General features: G+C 35.0%; 1 pseudogene; it reads left to right on the top strand.

Annotated features, from left to right (window-relative positions):
- Positions 1 to 8630, top strand: part of LOC149555415 (acyclic sesquiterpene synthase-like) — an 86965-nt pseudogene extending 78335 nt beyond the window's left edge.
- The last annotated feature ends 16188 nt before the right edge of the window (positions 8631 to 24818 follow it).

Raw genomic sequence — 24818 nt, 5'->3', positions numbered from 1 at the left:
TAAACATAGAGAAGAGTTGCTAACTTTCTTTGTTTCAAATGTTATGTAGATGGGACCCAATAGTTTTATGTAATTCTTCAGCTAATGTGAAAATTTTACTCTCTACTATTTATAACTCTATGAATTATATTGTTCAAGATATATGGATTTTCCAGAGCTGGGACATTAGCACTTAGTTAAGAGAAATTGTGGGTATATCTCCCTTGAACATAAATTATGTGTTCATTTTATTTATATTCTATAGATGCCAACAAAATTTACTTCAAGAAGCTATGCAAACAATAGATCACTAGGTAACAATATATGAGAACTTTTTTGTGCTTAATTTTATAGTGGTATGAACTACCAATCTCAATGATGGAGGCTGAATGGACCAAAACTAGATTTATACCATCCTCGGAAGAATACATGGAAAATGGGAGAATAAAAATTGGCTTGGAACCAATTATTTTTACATCACTATTTTTTATTTTTTTTTTGGGAAAAGAGGGGTAAAAATTTATTAAGATAGAAAGAAATACAACAAGGAGCTCAATCTTGAGTAACAAGATCATCAAATTCTTGCACCATCTCAAAGGAAAGTTGCCCCCTATCCATAATATTCCAACCCAGATCATGACTAGAAGCCCATTTGGCTAAACAATTGGCAACTCTATTCCATTCATGAGGAATATAAGTGAACCTAATGAACTAAAAAGAGGTAGAAAAGAGAATAATCTTATTAACAATAGTGACTAGCTGCCAACTAACATCATCAAGCTCCTATGAGGAAAGAAAGTTCACCACCACTTGGGAATCAGACTCATAAATAATCTTACTCCATCCCCATAAGCAACACTATTCCACAACATATAAAATAGCCTGAGCTTCCATGGGATTGTTAGTGTAATCACCCTTATCAACTAAAAATAATAATTTAACATCACCAGAACTACACTGAGCCACTCCCCCAATACCAGCAGGGCCTAGATTCCCTTGGGAAGAACCATCAGTGTTAATTTTTAGAACTCCATAGGGAGGAGTAGTCCAATGCCCATCTCGATTCACCTAACCTTTCCTCTGATGTCGAGGCTTCTTGGACATAGAAGAAAACCTTTGAGCTATAGCCTCATCCTAAAGATGAAAATTGAGGCATAGATCCATAACCCCCATCTAGTTCACACTTCACTTGAATATTTTCCTCAAAAGAATGTGAGATCTTCCACCAAATATGAAAAACACCAAGCCAAACATCTTGAAAGATTCAACAATTCCTCTCTACCTAGATATGCCAAAGCATGAACAATGGGCCAGCAATTCAAGTAGCATTGAGAGGAGAAGACTTTGAGGGAGCATTTCCCAAGCGGGCCCAAAACTCAGGCAAAGAGGAAGCATACCTACAAGAGCAACCCCAAGCACTCCACCAAAGGTGTCATAGCTGAATAGAATAGGAGAAATGGAAGAATAGATGGGAGACAGACTCCTCCCCATTACCACAAAAAACACAATAAGAGGGGCCCTAAAATCCACATTTACAAAGATTATCCCATGTAATACAATAGTTGTGAGCCACTAGACACATGAAAAAATTGCACTTGGACTAAGAAACTTTATTCTAGACTTGCTTCCACCACAGGACCTTGGCATCCCCAAATAATTGTCTAGTTATCTCCTAATACCTAGTAGAGACATGATATTTACTAGACAAGGTACCTCCCCAAGGTAAAACATTTGGACCTAGCAAAGAGGAACATGCTCTAGAGGTCAAAATTTGAGAAAGCTCCTGGCAATCCACATCTGTGCCTCTAGGAGGCCACTCAGAAGAATTCTTCCATCGGTAACCAACAACAAGTCCCAATTGATAAGGAGTCTTGTAATGAGCCACTTTATCCCATCCAATAGCATGAAAAGAGTCACAAAGAGTCTTAAGATGAGGATACATGGATAATATGGATGGGAATCCATCCCAAGCATCAGACAAAAATAGAGCCTCAGAACCTCCTTTACATATCCAGAATAGACCCCTCTTAACTAACATTGCACTTGTCTTTATAGTATACCAAACCATTGAGCCACAACCTTTAGGAGGAAGTGTAGAAATAGAGCAAGGATAAACACCATGAAAATATCTATGAGTGATAATATGAGCCCAAATTTGATGTTGTCTAGAGCACCATTGCCAATAAAGTTTAGCAACCAATGCTTGACTACTCAGGAGAGCTGATCGAAGACCAAGACCACCCTCCTTTTTAGGCCTACAAATAGTCTCCCAAATAATCAAGCTCCATTTAGTACTATGAAAATTACCACTCCAAAGGAATTTCTAAGAAAGAGCATCAAACTCCTTGAGGAAGTAAATAGGAGCAGCCTGAACCATGCTTTTATAAGTAGGAAGAGCTTGGATAAAAGATTGAAGAAGAGTAACCTAAGCAGCAGTAGAAAGCCATCTATGAGTCAAATGATTTACTTTATCGTAAAGCTTGGTAATCAAATTTTGCTAGAATAGACATGGATACCTAGAAATAGCAATAGGAATGCCAAAATAAGTCAAAGGAAGTGACCCAATCTAAAACCGCAGGATACCAGCAATCCTATGCTGAATAGAATCAGGAGTGTTAAAAAAGTAAATGGAAGATTTGTGCTCATTAACTTTCTAGCTTGAAGCTACCAAATAAATGTCCAAAGTATTTTGAAAGGCTTCAGCTTCCTTGATCCTAGCAAGAGCCGCAAGAATAGAATCATCAACAAATTGAATATGGGAAAGAGAAGGTAAACCATTACCCCACCGCCACCCCTAAATAGAATTCTAGGACACCTGATACTTAATGAATCTACCCAAGCCCTTAGCCATGATGATGAATAGATATTGTTAGAATTGTTTAGAATAACTTGGGGAGGGGGTGTGAATCAGTTATCCAAGGTCCAAATGCCCTATTAATACCTTTTTACTACTTTTAATGAATCCATACACTTTTCATCCATCCAAAGTTAAATCAATCATATAAGCAAGTTATAGTAAATCAATATGCAAAGATAAAACATCCAAGATCAACACATGATACAATGATTTACATGGAAACACAATTTAAGAAAAACCACCAGCAACATGCTACTTGATTCTCACTCTTCTGAAGTGATGCCCTATTAAAAGCCTACCCTGTTAAAGGCTTACAACACACTGTTAAATGTGACCCTGTTAGAGGATTTCTCCAAACTGTTAGGAATGGGCCTAGTTAAAGGTCTTTAGAACATTCACTTGGAATGTCACCCTGTTAAAGGATTTATCTTATGGCTATTAAACCAACCTAAGTCCATAGGATTTAAACTTACTGTTACAATTGCTACAAAGTAACAATAATGGTCTTTTGATCTGATATAACTTACAACATACTTTGCAGATTTTAGATCACACTTTCAGTTCAATCTTTATGCTTGGCTTCAATCACTCCAGCTCTAACTGCTTGTCTTCCTCTCAAGCTTTGTCTCCTTGAGTCTTCTTACTCATTCTACCAATGCAATCATCCTTGTGGTCGTCTATCCAAACAGAGTTCCTGTGCTTTCTTCTCTTTAGCACCTTCTTCAGTACTTCATGCTTTTATGCTTGACCACCTCTCTCTCTCTCTCTTTTCATTAACTTATGTCTTCTTAAATAGAAATCTAATTTTCCTTTACCACTCAATTCTCCCTCTCCAATTTTAGGGTTTCAAAATGGATTAGGTAAGATACAATGTATCTACCCCATATCTTGTTCTCTTCTAGAAACTTAGCCAGTTGTATCCTTAAAAACGTTCTACATGGTGTTCTGTGCCACTAGCTCATCATTCTTATCTTCCTTTTAATTGAAAAATTTATAGATAACAACCTTTTCAGCTTAGATCTGGCGAATCTTCAATTTCCAAAATAATGCAGCAACTCAGCATTATTGAGTTACTTGGTTCTGCTCGGCTCTTGATAAACTCTGTGTCACTCGGCATCTGAACTTGCTCAGCATCTAAAGTTTACTTAGCATCTAAAGTTTACTCAGCATTAACTAGAAATTTGCTCGGCTCCTTCTCTCTAATGAACTTAGTTGAGATTTACAAAAGACTTAGCTAAAACCTTAAATCTTTGATATGTTTCAGTGTGCCCATTCTTTGTATCTTATAGTATGTCATCAAATACACTTTTTCATCAATGGCTTAGCTGATCCTTGTACTTCATTACAATATCATAACTTCAACCTTTCTCTAGGTGTTCTAGTTACATCTTATTGATTGCCTCCTCCTTGACAATCAACTAATTGATAGTATTTGGATCACTAAAGCAATTGTCATTCCTGCAAGTAGCAAGTTTGACATCAATGACAAAACAATGATTGAGGACATTCTTTACTAGTTCCATATATTATTCCAACAACTTTTCTTATGATCATTTCAATCATTTCCAATGGATATGGAGAGAGAGGATCACCCTAGTGGAGGCCTCTAGAGGCACCAAATAGCTAAGAAGGTTGACCATTAAGAAGAATAGAAAAAGAGGCAGAAGTAACACAACTCATAGTCCAACTCACCCAGTCAGAGCTAAATCCAAAAGAAAAAAAATAGTCCTTAGGAAACTCCATTTAACTCTATCATAGGCCTTAGCCATATCCAGCTTAACAAACATTTCCCTCTCCCTTGAAGTAGCCATAGAGTGAATAGCCTTAGTAGCAATAACCATCCCTTCCAAAATTTGTCTTCTAGAAACAAAACCACCTTGTTCTTTTGAGATAATAATGGGAAGCCACATTTTAATTCTCTCAGCAATCAACTTAGTAATAACTTTGTAAAACACATTACATAAGGCAATTGGTCTAAACAAATCCAATTGATTAGCACCCTCTCTCTTAGGAATAAGAGTCAAGAAAGTAGAATTAAAAACCCAAAGCATCTACTTGCTAGAATAGGATTCCTTAACCATCTCCAAAAAATCATGATTAATGATGTCCAAAAATTCTTGAAAGAACTGAACTAGAAAGCCATCAGGACTAGGAGCCTTCCCCTTAGGCATACCAAAGACCACCTCCTCTAGCTCTTCCAAAAATATTGGATGCATGAGATAATCATTCATTTCCTAAGTTATAAGGGAAGGAATACAAGACAAAATAATATTTTCTTTATTATCAGCAGGAGGAGAGTCCTCAAAGAAGAGGGTAGAAAAGTACTAAGTAGCCTCCTGGAACAAAGCTAGCAATAAAGTTAGTTGGATACCTTGAGAATTAACCAAAGAAGAGATATTGCTCTGATTCCAACAAGATTGCACTATTTTATGAAAGAGGGCAGTGTTTCAATCACCTTCCTAGAGCCAATCAACTCTAGCCTTTTGCTTCAAAAAAAATTGCTCTTGAAGTTATCATTCTTCTAGAGCTCTAGAAGCAAGGGATTCAGCCCTTCCAAGATCCTCCAAGAAACCTCAATCTCTAATCTCCCTTGTGATGAAATCAATATCTTCTTGAACAAACCTCTTTATAGAGTGAAGGTTCTAAAAACATTGTCTATTCCATAACCTAAGCTGCCTTTTAACATATTGAAGCCTTTTAGAAAATGAGAACATAGCAGTACCATATGCAGGAGCACCATCTTTCCACCAACATTAAAAACATCACAAAGAGAGGAGTCACAAAGCCACATCAACTAGAACTTAAAAGGAGGATTCTTTAGAATACAAGCCCCAATGGCAAAAAATTTGATTGGCCAATAATCAGAACCCCTCCAATCAAGGATTTTTGAAGAGAGAGTAAGGGTGCCACTAACCTAGAAGCAAGAAACAAGAAATCTATCTAGATATTTTGAGATAGCATCAACCCTATTCCTTCGATTATTCCAAGTATAGAGACCATTAGAAAGTTTAACATCAAAGAGATGCAAAAGAGATATGTGCTACCGAAGAAGAGTGGAAGAAAGCCCCAATCTAGCCAAACCACCTTGCTTCTCCTCTAGACTTAAAACTGAATTGAAGTCCCCAGCTAAAACCCAAGGATGATTAGGGTGACAATTTCTAACATATTGAATATGCCTCCAAAGTTCCTCCTTTCCCACAAGATCAACAGGTGCATGCACATTAGTAACCATGATTACCTCTCTTGAGTCTAAAGTAGAGGCCACCATAGAGAGAGCTGAGTGAGAAGACACCTAGTTAAGGGGAGAAATTTTTCACAGATCCCAAAAGATAGCTAAACCATTAGCACTGCCCATAGCCCCAACACATTGGAATTGGCCATGAGACCAAATACTATATGCATTTGGACTATAGACTCCACATAAATCTTAGTCTCTTGGATACAAAAAACATTAGGACAATAATCAACTACCAAATTCTAAATAGCCTTTTTTCTGGGGATGTTATTCAACCCCCTAACATTCCATGAGAGAATAATCATCATTGAGTAGAACTAGGAAAATGAGCATCCAAAGGTTTCACTGACCTAGACTCAATCAATATATCTCATGTGAGTTTAATCTTCTCTTGGTTTATTTTGTGCCCACTCCTTAGAGGGAGAGTAAAAGAAACCCACTTAAAGGGTCTATGCATCAACCCCATAGGGAGAGGAGATCCCTTACCCTTACCTGATGGTAGCACATCCTTAACCAAGTCAGCTAGAACAACATCATTATCCTCCAACATCGCAGGTGTCACCAAAGCCTTCAACACAAGAGCTATAGGGACCTCACAATTTTGATATACCAAATCTTGGGAGGCCCCATAAGCGTCATTAGGTACAAATCCTTCATCTAGGAGAACTGGGTCAAAAGAGATAGGAGGAAGAATACCCTCCTCTAGAACCATACTATCCAACACCTCAAAGTGATTAAAACCTGAATTAGATATTCTTTCTTTCAAAGGCCTCTTCTAACCATGCTCCTTAGCTCGAGGGCAAGCATGGGTAAATCCATCCTTATCCTACATTTGAGCCTTTCCCTCTTGTGGATTCTTCCCCTTGGTAGTATTAGCCATCTGAGATTGTCCTTTCCCTGTAGTATTTGCCAAACCACTAGCATTGCCAACCATAGAACCATCCACTCCTTTGAAAGTCAAGTTCTGGGGGCACTGACACTGTAAATGACCATACTTATGACAAATTTGATAGTGAAAAGGGAGGGATTCATAATCTAACTATTGCACCCAGGAAGAAACCCCAAGACAAATTTCCAAAGAATCTGGTAATGGCTTATTCAAATTAATTTCAACACAAATTCTAGCATAAGAAATAGCCTTTTTATCGAGGGATTGATGTGCAATCACAGTCAGCTTTCCCAACAAAGTAGCAATTTGTTGGAGGATGTCTTAACACCAAAATTCAAGGGGAAGGCAAGGCAAGTGAACCCAAACTAGCACTGTTGAGGGAGATCCTTAGAAAAATTAAATCCTAAATGCCAGGGTTTGACAAATAACCCCACATGGTTGTAGAAATAAGGGCCTCCTTCAAAAACATGATCATGATCAGACATGCAAGAGAATACAATAAAAAAATAGCTATTCCCTGCCAACATAATCTTGATATCACCTTCCACTTGGCATGAGCAGTGGATCCATGCCTCAAGAGGGGATAGGGAAATCTGGATTCCAAGAAACTTGCATATCAAAGCATGCTTGGTCCAATATTCAATGTCCTCCATTACAACTGCTGGAGAAATAACCAAAATAGGGAGATCATGGCTACGTGGAAAACAACCATTAACTTTTTTCAACTTGGAGCTTTCCCCTGAATAAAATGATTCAGATCTCATTGTATGCATAGTTGGAGAAGAACCATCTATTCTCACCAATGTAGAAGAAATTCTAGGCCCTGCCATGCAAACAAAAAAAACCCCAATCCAAAATTGATTGCAAAAGATTTCCAAAAACTAGAACCCATGCAAACTTTGTCCAGCAGTTGGTAATCCAAACAGAATAGGGAAAAATATCAGTAAAGATCAAATAACAATCACAGGCTAGGGATAAAGCCCTAGCCTAGCTGGCACCCAGTGCTTCTCTACATTCCTCTCTGCATTTTTTAGTAATTAGCTTAAGAAATTATCATTGTAAATCGTCAAATTCAAGTGGATTCAAACCTAAGACCTCCCACTTAAAAGGATCACAATTTACTATTGTGTTATAAGCTCTTCCCTATCACTATTTTTTGTTTTCCCTAAGCTCTCCTGGAAAATGATTCACCATCATGAGTATAAGAGGCTTATGCAACTCATGAATAGTTGTGGGCGCCTTTTGAATGACATTCAAAGCTACAAGGTATTGAACATTTCTATCAACAAAATCAGCCCTTTGTATTACTTAATGAATATTAATGAGCTAAATTATTCATATAACAAATTTCAATGGAGGACTAAATTGTTCATTTATTTCAAAGGGAGATCAAGCAAGGAAAGCTCAACTTTGTATCATTGTTCATGAAAGAATATCCAACAACATCTATTGAGGATTCTACTAAGAGGATTAGACTCACTATAAATGAAAACACACAAAATATACTCAGGAAATTATTGCAACCAAGTGAGATCCCTTGTGAATGCAAGCAAATGTTTTGGAATATGGTCAAAATTATCCAACTATTCTACCTCCACAATCATGAATTCACATCTCCTACTACAATACTTGAACATATGAAGGCAGTTCTTTTTAATCCTATCTTATAAATTCTACCCACTTGAGTGTTGAGATAAGATGGATTTATGAAAAAGGGAAATACTTCACATAATCTAGGAACTATAATCTCTTTAAGTGAATAATTTTTAACATGATTCAAAGTTAGGGAATTGAACATGATTCTGCTTGATTTTTATATTCAATACACGAATATTTATATTCATTAAACTAAATCAGACTTTAAATTAACTAGCCTCTACTCCTTCATACTAACACTAATACAATCTAATTGCTTTTTACAATTCTAAAGAGCTGGACTATTGGAAAAGTGCTTAACAAAATGCAAACACTCATATATATATATATATATATATATATATATATATATATATATATATATATATATTGCTGAATAGTTATAGAGGAGACTAAAGATAATATAAGATAATAATATTTTTCTTACTATCCAAAAAGTGGGTTAGAATATTTTATTGTTCACTACATTGTTGGGTGTATGTGTGAAGTCCAACAAGCATTCATTTTATTCTCTATTTTTTTAATGATTTTCTTCTAATTGTTATGACTCTTCAATTCTTTCGAGTGTCTATACATATATCTTATTGGAGCCTTATTAAATATATTGTATTCAAAGAGATGAAGCTACAGTTGTGATGTAACATCAGAATTTAACATTAATAAGAGATTTCCCCTACAGTGTTGATGTAGCCATAGTTTGTGGTGAACCACGATAAATTCCCTTGTTTGTGTTCTCTTTTTATCTTGTTGTTCTATTTCTTTTCACTTCACACTTTCAGCATACTTCATAATTGGTATCAGAGCTTGGCATAGTTGCTATTATCAATTTTGGTGGTTAAAACTTTGGAATCCTAGAAGATTTGAGAGTGCATAAATTCTTAGGACATAATTTCAATCTATGGAAATTTCACATGCATTCATTGTTAGTTAAGCGAGGCCTCTCACTTGCAACTAGGGGAAGAACCAAGAAGCTGACTATAATATCAAATGAACATTGGGAAAACATTGATGAAAAGGAGATGGTAACAATATTTCTTTCATTATCTCAAAATGTCTTCTTCAATGTATCAAATGAAAAGACAATAAAGGAAGTGTGGGATGTACTTCAAAGTATGTGTAAGAAAACATCTACTACAAATAAAACCTTTATTATGAAGAAGCTCTACAAGCTCAAAATGAGGGGAGGGACTATGATGTCAAATAATATAAATGATTTGAACACATTATTATGTCAAGAAACATCATTTGGGATGACTCAAGATGACCAATCTAAAGCTATCATCTTGTCATGTTCCTTACCTGGTAGTTGGCATGTCATAGTTAAAACAATTAGCACTTCAAATTCTGCTAAGAGAAAACTAGTCTATGATGAAGTTGTGGCCACTCTACTTAGGGAGGATATGAGAATAAGTCACCAAGAATCCTCATCTATATAAGCCTTGACGATGGTCATCACCAAAACTAGAGGATGAATCCACAATAGGGAGAGATTGTTTGAAATGAAGATAGTAACATAAAGGGGAGGGGCAAATCAGTTACTAAAAAATAATTCCCTTAACCCTAGATGTCAAATCAAACTTTTCACTAATCATGCAATATTGTCTAGCTTGATTATAACTATGTTAATGTTGTAACTCGGTTAACAAAGAAATCTTGTGAATATTAAACCATTTTACCTTTTGTAAATTAGTTGCAAAAATATAAAGCATTAAGAAAATAACATGAACACAAATGACACCAAGATTTAATGTGGAAATCCAATTTGGGAAAAACTACTCTGCAACTAGTCACAATATTTTTCACTCTTTTGAAGTGAGCCCTGTTAAGAGCCAACCCTTTTAAAGGTTACAATATGTATTATTAAGTATGACCTTGTTAGAGGATTTATATCACCTTGGTAGGAGTGGCCTAGTTAGAGGTCTTCAAACACTTCAATCTTGAAATGTCACATTGTTAAAGAATTTACAAAATGATTGTTCAATAAACTTTGTTAGGAGATTTCTTTACTGCTACAATGGTTAGAAGGTAACAAAAATTTGACCTGATTTATGAAACAACTTCCTTTGCAAATTTAGTTCTCTATTGTGGCTTGTCCTCTAGATCCTTACTGATTAGAATATTCTTTGCAGCTTATCTTTCACAATTTTCTACTTTGTCTTCACTCACATATCCATCTTATTCCACATCTTCCAACTTGTTCTTTATCCTCACTATTTAAACTTTCATATATATCATGAGCTTTGATAAGTTATATTGAATACCCTTCCAAATAATCAATAACCATCCAATAGTTAGCTCAAACAATTAATTATTAAACAATTTGTATTATGTTGTCACTTGGTCAATATTAGGATTGAATGCTCGATTAATACTAAAATGATCTTCATTACCCAACTGCTCGGTCAGTATTGAGATATGCACACTTAATACTGCCAATCCTCCATTTCTCAGTTAATATAGACATTTTTGTAACAAATCAAGGGCAACACAAAATTGAAGAATTGTTTCCAAAAAACTCCCTCTTTGGCATTGATGGAAACATAAAATGTCAACATAAATTGATAAAAGTAACAATTTAATAATATCCTTAGTTTCATTTTTTATTCTCATCCATACCAACTCCCTCTATGATTCTACCTAGTTTTGTCTCAACTCCTTCCAAATTGATTTCTTCATCTTGAATTTTTCATCAATTTTATGTGAACTATTGTCATTTTTTCCATCTTTGCTATAGATTCCATCAAATGAATACAAAACTTTCCCTATTTCTTTTTTAATTCAACCGTCCCTTGAAACTTTTCCTTGTTGACGCCAAACTCTCCTTCTTTGACATCAAATACCAAAGGATACAACCTTTGAAGGTACTGTGTACCTTTGCATTGATTCATATCCATATGTATTAGATCAATTGACTCCAAACAATGATTAGATATTTAAAATAAGTTGGCAATATAATGTGCCACTTGACTAGCCTCATGGTACTGATGATATATGCAAAGATCTTGCAGCTCATTCAATATAGACAAGTAATCAATTATGTTTAATGAATTATTTTCTATCTAGACTTTGGTTATACCTTTTCCTTAGCCATGCTTAACTCTAGATAGATAGATTTAGCTTAAATGAGTCTATCTATATGATCTCAAATCACTATCCCACAACTTACAATTCTAGAGTTTCCCTTTGTTACCTCATATGTGTTGATTTCTATGTTAACACAAATGAAAAATGAAACAACACTGACAACCTGATGATATGTGAAACAACAATGACCACCTAATGAGAAACGAGAATTTTTAATATTACATAAAATAAATGTGTGTGTGTGTGTGTGTTGAATAGGAAGAAAATAGGACCTATCCTCAATCCAAATTTCCAAAAGGAATGATCCAAATTTATTAACCAAAGGGAAGTGATCAATGCACAAATGGATCAAGCAATGGAGAATATAAAGAAAAGAATAGATCCTATGGTCTTTCTATTTCAGAAGTATGTGCTTAAATTTTGAAATAGATAAAAGACAACTACTAACCTTGAAGTAGGAAAAATCTGGAAAATTTTGATTTCTTATGTCTGCATATAGTTTTAGGGATCTTTGTAAGTTTGATGAAAAGGGTATCCAGATCTGCTCTTCAATTCAATGTTCCACTCCTATATCTGCTAGAAAAATGGTTTGTTTGTTCGGACCATGGATTTGCCTTGGTCAAACCCCAGTTTGGAATCAACCTTGAAATATAAATGAAATTACAATATGTATAAACAAAGTAAATTGAACTATTCACCTTACTTATATTAAAATCCTTGTCGAGGATTTGAATCCTTGTTTGCATCCAATTATGGATGCTCCAAATGAATGTAGAAATGTATGTAAGATGTCTCAAATCAATGGCATTAGATCTTCAACACCAATCTTGAATGTATCTTTGCATAGGAAAGGCTTGGATGAATATGGATGGAGAATCTTTAGCAAGAGGGCTCCATAGATATTGAATTCTTCAATAGGTAACACTAGACCTCCTTAATGAATTGGATCTTTAATGCTTGAACACTTGAATGATTAGTAGATCTTCACTTCATAGAATAATGGATGTAGAAAGGTAATGCTTCATCCAATATCATAATGTGTCTTCGAGAAAAATGAGTTGGGGGTTCTTTATATGGAGATCTAGGGCATAAACTCCTACAGAAGGCTGACATGAGAGCATTAAATCCCAATTAACCCTAACCCCTAGAAATGGACCTAGATTAAATGCAATTTAAGAATCTACCATTCTAAAACCCAAAATAGTCGACCTAGAAGCGAAAAAAAGAAACTTTTTGAAGCCTGATATCCTGAAACTCCTAGAAATTGAAAATAGGATATGGGGTCAGGGTGGAGGTTGTCCTTGACCCTTCAAGTTATTCTTGACCCATAAAGTCAAAGTCATCAGTTTCACAGAGGAAGTTTTTAGAAAGAGGCTGGAAATTGAGGGAGAGAAGCAGAACAAGGGAAAAATAGCCAAATTCATGCAAAGACCCACTCAAAGCACTTGACATGACCTTAGATCACTTACTCAAAGGGCTAAATACTCTTAACATGGAAGTTCTTCCAATTTAAGATGATACATTTAGCCCCCACTTTAGCAAGAGTATGGACTCGATGCAAACTCTTGTAAAGTAGATCATAATGAAAAGATAATCTTATTAAAATAAAAGAGACAAAGAGATCCTCAAGTCCCTAGAGACTCAAGTCTTCATCAACTCTAAGATCACAATAAGAGAGACATCTCTAGAAAAAGAGAAAAGAAAAGAGAGTGTTATTATCTCACCCAATAAGAACTTATGTCCTATTAAGAACCACACAAGGAAACTACACAATTGAAAAGATTGAATTGAACTACCTAGTGAATGTGGCTACTCACTAGTCAACCCATCAAGGATTTACTCTCAAGAATATTCTATTCTATAAGAGTAAAACCCAATCAAACAAAAAGAGATCCAATACTAAGGACACCTTCGACCTTAAGGGATCAAAAAATATTTGAAAATGGAGGGATCAAGAGATCCTAAAATATAAATGCATGCTTTAAGGATTAGTCATTAATCCAAAAAGGGAGAAAAGGTGTCTTGAAAAATAATATATGTGTTTTTGAAAAGTGTTTGTGTGCAATAGGTGAGAAGAGCACATGCCATCATGTTAAAGTCATTATTAACACTTTAACAAGATCAATGGCTTTCATGGAAACATAAACAACTCCACTGATTATGTTTCCACTACAAGATGCCACCAGAAAAAGACAAATCAAGGGAAATAGTACATAAATATATATAGAACATAGAAGGGATCTACCTACTGTGGGGTCAATATGATCATAAGATAATATATATATGATATTATTGCAAATGAATTGACATAATTCCCCAAAGAAAGTAGAACTAAAATCACAAAGGAGGGAAGATCACATAAGAGATACAAAGGAGAATCTTTTTGGATCATGACCTAGAGACCAAAAAGAATCAGTGCTACCAAGACATAAATCCGAGAAGATTACACAAGGAAACATGTATGAACAATAGTACACATACAACATAACATGAAATACCCTTTGGAAGAATAGAGATACATATAGAGGAATAATACAATAGGTTCTATTCTTTTATCACTTTTTACTAATATAGAAACAAATATCATATAAAAGAATATAAGAATATTTAGAAAATACATCACGGGAGAAATACAATACAACAGACAAACACACAACAAAGGCTACCATGAAGGACTAGCCAAGCAAGCATGTCTCCTACTCTCCCTATCTTGTTGTATATCATTTAGAGAAGGTGGGTAAATTGCAAGAGGGAATATATCCAACATAGTAGGAATGATAGCTAGTTCCAAACAAGGATTCTCTTGAGAATCACAATGTTCAATAGTAGGTGTAAGTGTCAATTGTGAGGAAAGAATATTAGGTAAATCAATGCCAATGTCAATAGTTTCATATTCATCATTAACATCATTAGTATCAACAAGAGTATCTTCTTCATCTAGATTAATCAAAATAGGATCTAAGATACAAATAGAATTATCAAAATCATGCATCTTAACATCATTATTAGCAACAACTTCTTCTAACACATCATGCATAGTTGTATCCAAAGAAGGTAAAGATTTTTGAAGAACAAAATTACAAGGTTTATCTTGAGCACAATGCTTTTTATGACATTCGTTAGTAGATCGATTAAATTTTTCCTTACTTGAAATATGTTGAGAACTAAGAGGAACAATCACAGGATCCTTCACATGTTCTATAGGAAGATTAATAGAATTATTAGAAGACTAACAAGCAATAGCAAGAGCTTTATTAACACTTGTAGAAGTCATAGATAAAGGAGGTATGGAAGGTGTAGGAAAAAGACAATGGTTAAGATCCATAGGAGGTAAACTTAACTTGAGAATCTTACAATTCTTATAGAATTAATATGAATGGAAAAGATGATCAGGTGGAAAAGGACATGAATTAGGTAATGAAGGCCAAAATAAGTCAATGGTAGTAGAATCCCCAGGCCTAGAAGTATGATATAAACTATGATTAACTATCTTTACTTTGCCATCATAAATAAACTTAACACATTTATGAATAGGGAAAGCAACATCATGCATGACATTTAACCATGAAAAAAACCAAGCTTAACTTGAAACTGATCATAAGTAGGAACAACAACAAAGGTAGTGTTCACAATTTTTCCACAAAGTTCAATTGGTAAATCAATAGAACCAAATGATGGATAAAGAAAACCATTACAATTTTGAATCCACACATCTAATGTATCATGAAAATCATGTTGCAATCCTTTCATAAAAATATTTTCTTCTCTAATTACATTAACTAAGGAGGTAGGATCAACAAGACAACCATGAGTAGGTATCTCAGCAATCTTGGCATAAATATAAAGGGTACCATAAGGAGCTTTAATAGTCGTAGAATCATCAAAGGTAATCAAAAGTTCTTGAGATCATTTTTTCTTACATTTTTGTCAAGGTTTAGGTTGAGGCTTCAATTTAGACTTAGGTTTCAGTTGAGGTACAACTGAAACTTTAGGTTGAACTGGAAGTTGAGACTAAGGTGGTATATAGATGGAAAATTTGAGAATGCATAAATTCTCAAGACATAATTTCAATATGTGGAAATTTAACATGCATTTATTGTTGGTTAAGAAATACCTTTCACTTGCAAATAGGGGAAGAACCAAGAAGGTGACTACAATATCAAATGAAGATTGGGAAAAGATTGATGGAAAGAAGATGACAACAATATTTCTTTCATTATCTCAAAATATCTTCTTCAATGTATCAAATGAAAAGAAAACAAAGGAATTGTGGGATATACTTCAAAGTATTTGTGAAACAACATCTGTTACAAATAAAATCTTTATTATGAAGAAGCTCTACAAGCTCTAAATGAAGGAAGGGATTGTGATGTCAAATCATATAAGTGATCTGAACACATTATTGTGTTAAGAAACCTCGATTGGTATGAATCAAGATGACAAATCTAAAGCTATCATCCTGTTATGTTCCTTACCTGGCAGTTGGCATGTCATAGTTACAATAGTTATCACTTCAAATTTTTCTAAGAGAAAATTGGTCTATGATGAAATTGTGGTCACTCTACTTAGGGAGGATATGAGAATAAGTCACCAAAAATCCTCATCCATTGAAGCCTTGGTAGTGATCATCACCAAAACTAGATGAAAAAGCCACAATAAGGAGAGATTGTTCAAAATGAAGAGAGTAACTTAGAGGGGAGGGGTGAATCAGTTACTACAAAATAATTCCCTTCACCCTAGATTCAAATCAAACTTTTCACTAATCATGCAATATTGTCCAGCTCGATTATAACTATGTTAATGATGTAACTCGTTTAACAAGGAAATCTTGTGAATATTAAACTATTTTAACCTTTTGTAACTTAGTTGCAAAAATATAAAGCATTAAGAAACTAACATGAACACAAATGACACCAAGATTTAACATGGAAACCCAATTTGAGAAAAACCATTCTGCAACTAGTCACAATATTTTTCACTCTTTTAAATTGAGCCCTATTAAGAGCCAACCCTGTTAAAGGTTACAATACATATTATTAAGTATGACCTTGTTAGAGGATTTAGATCTCCTTGTTATGAGTGGCCTAGTTAGAGGTCTTCAAACACTTCAATCTTGAAATGTCACCTTGTTAAAGAATTTACAAAATGATTGTTCAATAAAATTTGTTAGGAGATTTCTTTACTGCTACAATGGTTAGAAGGTAACACAAATTTGACCTGATTTATGAAACAAATTCCTTTGCAAATTTTGATCTTTGTTATGGCTTGACCTTTGGATCCTTACTAATTAGAATATTCTTTATAGCTTATCTTTCACAATTTTCTACTCTACCTGCACTCACATATCCATCTTATTCCACATCTTCGAACTTGTTCTTTATCCTCATTATTTAACCTTTCATATATATCATGAGCTTTGATAAGTTGTCTCAAATACCCTTCCAAATAATCAATAACCATCCAAATAGTTGGCCTCAAACAATTAATTATTAAACAATTTGTATTATGTTGTTACTTGGTCAATATTAGTATTGAACGCTTGATTAATACTAAAATGATCTTCATTACCCAATTGCTTGGTTAGTACTAAGATAAGCATACTTAATACTGCCAATCCTCCATTGCTCACTAAATATTGACATTTTTGTAATAGATCAATGGCAACATACTATTGAAGAACTGTTTCCAACAAACTCCCTATTTGGTATTGATGGCAACACAAAATGTCAACATAAACTAATAAAAGTATCAACAATTTAATAATATCCTTAGTTTCATTTTTATTCTCATCCATACCTACTCCTTCTATATTTATTCCTTGTTTTGTCTCAGCTCCTTCCAAATTGATTTCTTCCTCTTGCATTTGTCATCAATTTGTTGTGGACTGCTATCATTTTCTCCATCTTTGCTATAGATTCCATCTACTGAATAGAAAACTTTCAAGGATACAACCTTTGAAGGTATTGTGTACCTTTGTACTGAGTCATAGCCATATGTATTAGATCAATTGACTCCAAAAAATTATAAAACATTTAAAATAAGTTGGCAAGATAATTTTTCACTTGACTAGCCTCGTGGTACTCATGAGATATGCGAAAATCTTGCAACTCATTCAATATAGACAAGCAATCAATTATGTTTAATGAATTTTTTTAATCCAGACTTTGGTTAAACCTTTTCCTTAGCCATGCTTAACCCTAGATAGATAGGTTTAGCTGAAATGAGTCTATTTGTATGATTCCAAATCACTACCCCACAACTTGAAATTCTAGGGTGCCCCTTTGTTGCCTCGTATGTGTTGATTTCTATGTTAATAGAAATGAAAAATTAAATAGCATTGACAACCTAATGATAAATGAAACAAGAATGACCACCTAATGAGAAATGAGAATTTTTGAGTTTGCATAAAAGAAATGTGTGTGTGTGTATATCATGGTGCATATATATATGGATATGTGTAGGATCATGGTGTGCCAAAAAGTGGCGATGTGAGAAAAATAGAGTTTGAAAATGTGTAAAAGAATTTCATAATCCACTCTGACATTTTTACACCCATCCTAATACCAAAGATAAAAAGTAGCCCCAAGCCTTATTGGGTATCCTATTTCATATTGGGTACCTGATACTTGTACTATGATTTTTTTTTCTTAAAAAGCAAAACCCGAGGGTTGTTTATTCACACTGTGTTTTATGTTTTGAGCTATGATATCTGATCCGTGAATGGATTGACGATATAGGTTAGTGATTTTTTGTTTTTTTAATGTTTTCAATCAATTTTATTATAAATTTATTAGTTTTAATTGAATTTTTAAAAAATTAGGTTTTTTTAATAGAAATTATTGAAATTTAGGTTTTTTTTAATAGAAATTATGTTTTGCGAATTAATAGGTATGGCTGACTGAAACGATGGTAATGAGGCAAGAAATATTGTTCCTCATAACCCCCCACCAAATGATCCAATGCCCCCTCAAAATCATCCACCAAATGATCCCCTACCCCCTCAAAACCCTCCTGAAATTAAGGATTTGATATTTGAATATTTCATTAAATTAAGGGCTTTGTGAACAACATATAATATTGTACCTTCATTGGCTCCTATATTATCCATATTAAAAACCATAGTGGATAACATTGAAATAGTTACCAACAAACAAAATGTCACTCTTTGTTGGCATGATGAAATGCATGAGATGTTTGATGATGTTTGACTATGATGAGGTTGCGTCCCTCAATATAAGTAAAGATTATTTGGTTGCCTTTTTGCAAATCCAAAAATTAGTTTACAAGTCCACCACAAAAAGCTGAAACTATTGATTAAATGGTGCACAAATGACACCATATGTGCGAACTTTTGGGATCGTTGGTGGATGGTTTTTGACATCCCTCCACACAATAATTTAGAGGTGCCATTTTATTTCCTTAGAAAATTGTATGCAGAATTTGTGTTGAAGCTCAAGGTGAACTATTGGAGCATGAATCCCAACATGGGTGTAGGACAAGTAGCTCCTCAGGAGAGACCTTGTGCCCAATGGAAAAAAGCTAGCACTTTTGTCCCCCCTACTGATGTCTCCCCCCCTCCTCAAGTGTAGGATCCTGATATCATTGTAGAGGCTAGCTCTTAGACTATTAGAGCCATCCATAGATTGAGTAGCCTATTGATATCCCAAGCTAGGTCAGTGTTGCCTCCCCGTGTTGATGATGTTGGTGCAAGTTCATCATCGGTGAGCTCATCGCATGTTTGTGTGTCCCATACTTGCATAACATGCAACAATATTTGTCTGGGTCCCATAGGTGATCTTTCTAAGTATTAATTTGTATTTGACAAGGATACACCAGACACATGCGTAGAGGCTACAAACCCTGATGTGAGAGAGGAGGGGCATGCAGAGGCATGGACTCCTTTTGTGTCTGTATGTGTATACATTTTTTTATTATGACATATGTGATTTAAACTTAATCTTTATAATAGAGTAATTTTAATTTTTTAGCTATACTGACTTATACATGTATGTGATCTTCATTCATGTCTAGTTGATGACTGAGGAGGAGTTGAGATATGTTGATGATGCCATGCTATCAGCTATTTCATTTGGCCTTGAGGCATCTAAAATACATTATGTTATGTTCTCATTATTTTTTCTATTTGATATTGTAGCATATATGGTTTCTGATCTTTCTTTTTTCTTGCAAGTATCACCTGTCCCTGGGGGAAAAAGTGCGGGGGATGAGCTAGGACCCATTGAAAAGGGAAAGGTAATTAGGTGCTTTCTATTTGATTAAATATCGATGCATTCTTGTAAAATGTTTTTGGTAATGAAATTTAATTACATTCTTTATTGTATAGGGTGTGGCTATTGGCGATGAGCCCATGTAGATTCTGTGTCATAGATGCTTTGGCATTTCCATTCGCATTAAGAGCCCCATTGTATGTATAAGTATCATTTATTTTTTATTTTCTTTATTTTCATAAATAAATTCAAAACTAATTTCCATGATATTAACAACTAGTATTTTGTATCTCATAGGAAACTCCTAGTGCACATGAGGTTGGATGGTAGAGTTTTGTATCTTTGATGATGCAGCCACTATATCCTGAGGAGGAGTCAAAATGGGTAAGTTGTAGTTTGAATTCTTGATCATATGTTATAAATTTAGCATGCTATGAATTATAATGTTATAGCTTAAATTGTAGATTCATCTGACAAACATATTTGAACATACATAGGCCACAATCAAAGAGGTTCAAGCATTGCCAATGACATATGAGAGGACTCCTGACCAATGTAGGAGGTCAACGAGAGAGGTATTTATGATGAAATTTTAATACTATAAATCTTCATTATAAAAAAGATCATTATGCATTTGAGTAATTCAATGTTAGATACAAAGAATCATATAAATTTAGTCATCTAACTTTGGGTTTTCCTTTTTTGTTTATGTAGGAGGTATCTGATCCACCTAGTGCAGCAAAGAGGCTGCATTTTGATCATCCACCAATAGCTTAGGACAATATAGTTGTCATAAGATGAGTAATGAGACATTTTGAGATGACATATGCCACATTGATTATAGAAACATTGATACTATACACATTTTGATGGTATGATCAGCCACATTTTGTATATGGATCTATGTATTTTGATATATATTTGTGTAATTTGTCTATGGATACATGAACTTTGATATATATTTGTCAAATCGGCCTATGGATACATGTATTTTGATGTATATTTTTTTCATTTATGTCCACAATGATATACATATGAATTTAGTATCTAGTATTGTTCAATTTATTGTGCATCATGTGCATTGTTCATATTTATGGAATATCATTAATTTTGATCATGTTTGTTATATTTGATTCAAATGCAATAATTTGTGAATAACATTTTAACAATCTTTATTATCAAATTTGGATGCAATGTTTAATTTGGAATGCTATCATGAGTTATATCTTTTTTCTATCAAAAATTCTATAGTTAATATATGAGAGTTCACTTTCTATCATGTGATTCAAAGTAAGAAAAATAGGGAAACCTTATTTATACAGAGAAACCATAGAAACGAGTGACATATGGAAAACCATTTTTTTCCTTGTGGTTTTAGTTTTAGATTGGATTTATTCCTTATCTTGGTAGAATGATGCAAAGCCCTTTAGTACACCTTTAACAAACAATAATTTAAGTAAGGGGATTCACAAAAGGATGGTAGTCTATCAAGAAATTGGGATGAACTCAAAGGCTTCAACAAAGATCCATGGCATTTTAGACAATAACATCAACACACTTTTTAACCTCCTACACAAGGTTCACATAACCCCAAATCTGATTTTAAACTCCACCTTCAACCTTGAAACTAACTCTTGGCTTCAGATATAATCTCAACACACTTAAGGACTCCATTCCTTAACCATGGATTCTATTCCCGATCATGAACTCATTCCTAGACTCATAATCTTTGATAACTAGCCCTTCACTTTGTTACTATCCTGATACTACAACTTTTCAATTTCAACATAACCTCAAAATATCCCAACTTAAGAGACTTTATTGGATCAAACCTTTTCAAATTGGCTCCCCAATAACATATCCATATGAATAACATCTATACATTTCTCACATTGATCAGATTACCCATATTGATCCACTTAACAAAACTTAGGAACCAAATCATCCAAAACATACCTTCTTGTTGTTCTTTGTATAGACCCAAACACAATCATTCATATATTTTGAACCATACTTCATTTCCTCAATCCAACCATTTAGTAATTAGATCACTTGAACCTCCATAACATATCCAAAAATCAGGCCAATCCAACAGTGGAAAATTTAGATATGGCCCCCATAAAAGCACTAAAAATTCTATGGCAAAAAAATATTCCTTTGACAATCTCATTAAAAACATGTTACCAACAAAGTGTAATAATGGAAAATGATACAAATTGCAGAAAGAAACTTTGTTTTATTACTTCTTACTAATAATACACCATACATCTTGTTTTTATTTGAACAATATAACTTAAAGATACTCTCTAACAGTTATAAACTGACCAACTTTCTCCACTAACTAACTTCTAATCCCTTTGAATCGATTGATGACAACTTATTGTCAAGTTTTAATTGTAATTTAAATTATCATTACATTTCTTGCCAATTATTGATCTAATCAACATCTAAAGGCCCTAATAAGACATTTTCCACCCTATATAGTACTACAAACCCTATAATCCCTTACATTCCCATGATTAGCCTTCTGGGCCATATTTTGCATATAATGCAACTTTTATATAAACTGACTTCATTAATGCATTCTATCATTTCACACCTTATATAGGTGTTTCTAACCTTGTATGGTCATGCTCAAACCCCTAACTAACTCATTTGCACTCTTTGCTATAGCTTTAAATTCTTAATTAGATGAGTTCACCAAAATTGGTAAGAGGTTATCAATAGCCCTCATGAGCTTTGAGTTACGACCCTTAGAAGATTGACCTCAATACGCACTTAGAGCACCTTGGAGACTCGTCAGTATAGGGTGGTCACAAATGATGGAGGCTCTCTGCGGCCAATATAAGGGTGTCACTAGGGTTCACCCAACCATCTAGAGCTAATGGCGCTAATGATTTGATGGTAGGATCAGTGGTTTCAAAGTTATGCTATGATGCACCTATGAACTGAGGCACACTGTGAGTTTTGGCATCGAGTGAGATTGTTGTGTCGAATCCAAATAGAATGTGATCTCTCAAAAATGAGATAGGTTATTATAGGCCTAGGCATGATCGTCCTATAGCATTCAATGTTTCATTGATAGCCTCCATGAGCTCTAAGTTACGACCCTCAGAAGATCACCCTCAAAATGCACTTAGAGTACCTTGGAGACTCTTTGGTACGGGGTGGCTGCGAAGGATTGTGAAAAAAAGGGTGTCACTAGGGTTAACCCACCCATCTGGAGCTAATGGCACTGATGATTCGATGCCAAGATCAATTTTTTCAAAGTTGTGCTATAATGCACCTATGAATTGAGGCACACTGCGAGTTTTGGCATCGAGCAAGATCACTGTGCCAAATCCAAATAGAATTTGATCTCTCAAAAATGAGATAGGTTATTGTAGGCCTAGACATGACCATCTTGTAGCATTTGACATTTCATCAATAGCCCCCATTAGCTCATAGTTACGACCCTCAAAAGATTGACCTCAAAACATACTTAGAGCACCTTGGAGACTCTTCGGTATGGTGTGGTTGCAAATGATGGAGGCTCTCCATGACCAGAACAAGGGTGTCACTAGGGTTCACCCACACATCCAAAGTTAATGGAACTGATAATTGGATGCCAAGATTAGCAGTTTCAAAATTATGCTATGATCCACCTATGACCTGAGGCACACTTTGAGTTTTGGCATTGAGCGAGATCACTATGCCGAATCCAAAAACATGTGATCTCTTGAAAATGAGATAGGTTATTGTAGGCCTAGGCATGACTATCTTGTACCATTCAACATTTTATCGATAGCCCCCATGAGGTCTAAGTTATGAACCTTAGAAGATTGACCTCAAAACACACTTAGAGCACCTTAGAGACTCTTCAGTATGGGGTGGTTGCGAATGATGGAGGCTCTCTGCCAGAGCAAGGGTCTCACTAGGGTTCACCCACCTATCTAGAGCTAATGGCATTGATGATTTGATGCCAAGATAAGTGGTTTCAAAGTTATACTATGATGCACCTATGAACTCAGGCACACTGTGAGTTTTGCCATCGAGTGGGATTGCTATGCCAAATCCAAATGAAATGTGATCTCTAAAAAATGAGATAGGTTATAGTAGGCCTAGGCATGACCGTCCTGTAGCATTAGACATTAAGTAATGAACCCTATCGATGGCACATTTTCTTGGTTCCAATGCATCAAGAGGGGTCATAGGTTAACTTATGACCCCTCTTGATGCATTTTATGCAACTCAATGTCCCTAGAGGCCATATGGCCCCTAGCGATGCATTTGGTTGGTTCCAATGCATCGAGAGGGGTCATAGGTTTCCTCTTGACTCATTCCATAACAACATATGTCCATAGGGGCCTAAGGGCCCCTAGGAACACATTTTATTAGTTCTAATGCATCGAGAATGGTCATAGGTTAACCTATGACTCCTCTCAATGCATTTCATGACAATGAATGTCCATAGGGGCCCTAGGCCCCCTAGGGACACTTTGGTTGGTTCTAATGCATCGAGAGGGGTCATAAGTTAACCTATGACCCCTCTCGACAAATTTTATGACAACATATGTCCCTAGCAGTCCTAGGACCCCTACTGAACCATTTGGTTGGTTCCTAAGCGTTGAGAGGGGTCATAGGTTTAGTTATGACCCCTATTGACTCATTTCATGACAACATATGTCCCTAGGGGCCTAGGGACCCTAGGGACACATTTGGTTGGTTCCAATGTATAGAAAGGGATCATAGGTTAACCTATGACCCCTCTCAATGCATTCCATGACAATATATGTCCTTAGGGGCCCTAGGACCCCTAGGGATGCATTTGGCTTGTTTTAATGCATCGAGATGGGTCATAGGTTAACTTATGACCCCTCTCGATGCATTTCTTGACAACGAATGTCTCTA

Source organism: Cupressus sempervirens, chromosome 5 (genome assembly GCF_028749045.1).
Source record: "Cupressus sempervirens isolate cs-2001-9-10 chromosome 5, ASM2874904v1, whole genome shotgun sequence".
NCBI classification, from domain to species: Eukaryota; Viridiplantae; Streptophyta; class Pinopsida; order Cupressales; family Cupressaceae; genus Cupressus; species Cupressus sempervirens.
This window is presented reverse-complemented; position numbering and strand designations above follow the sequence as displayed.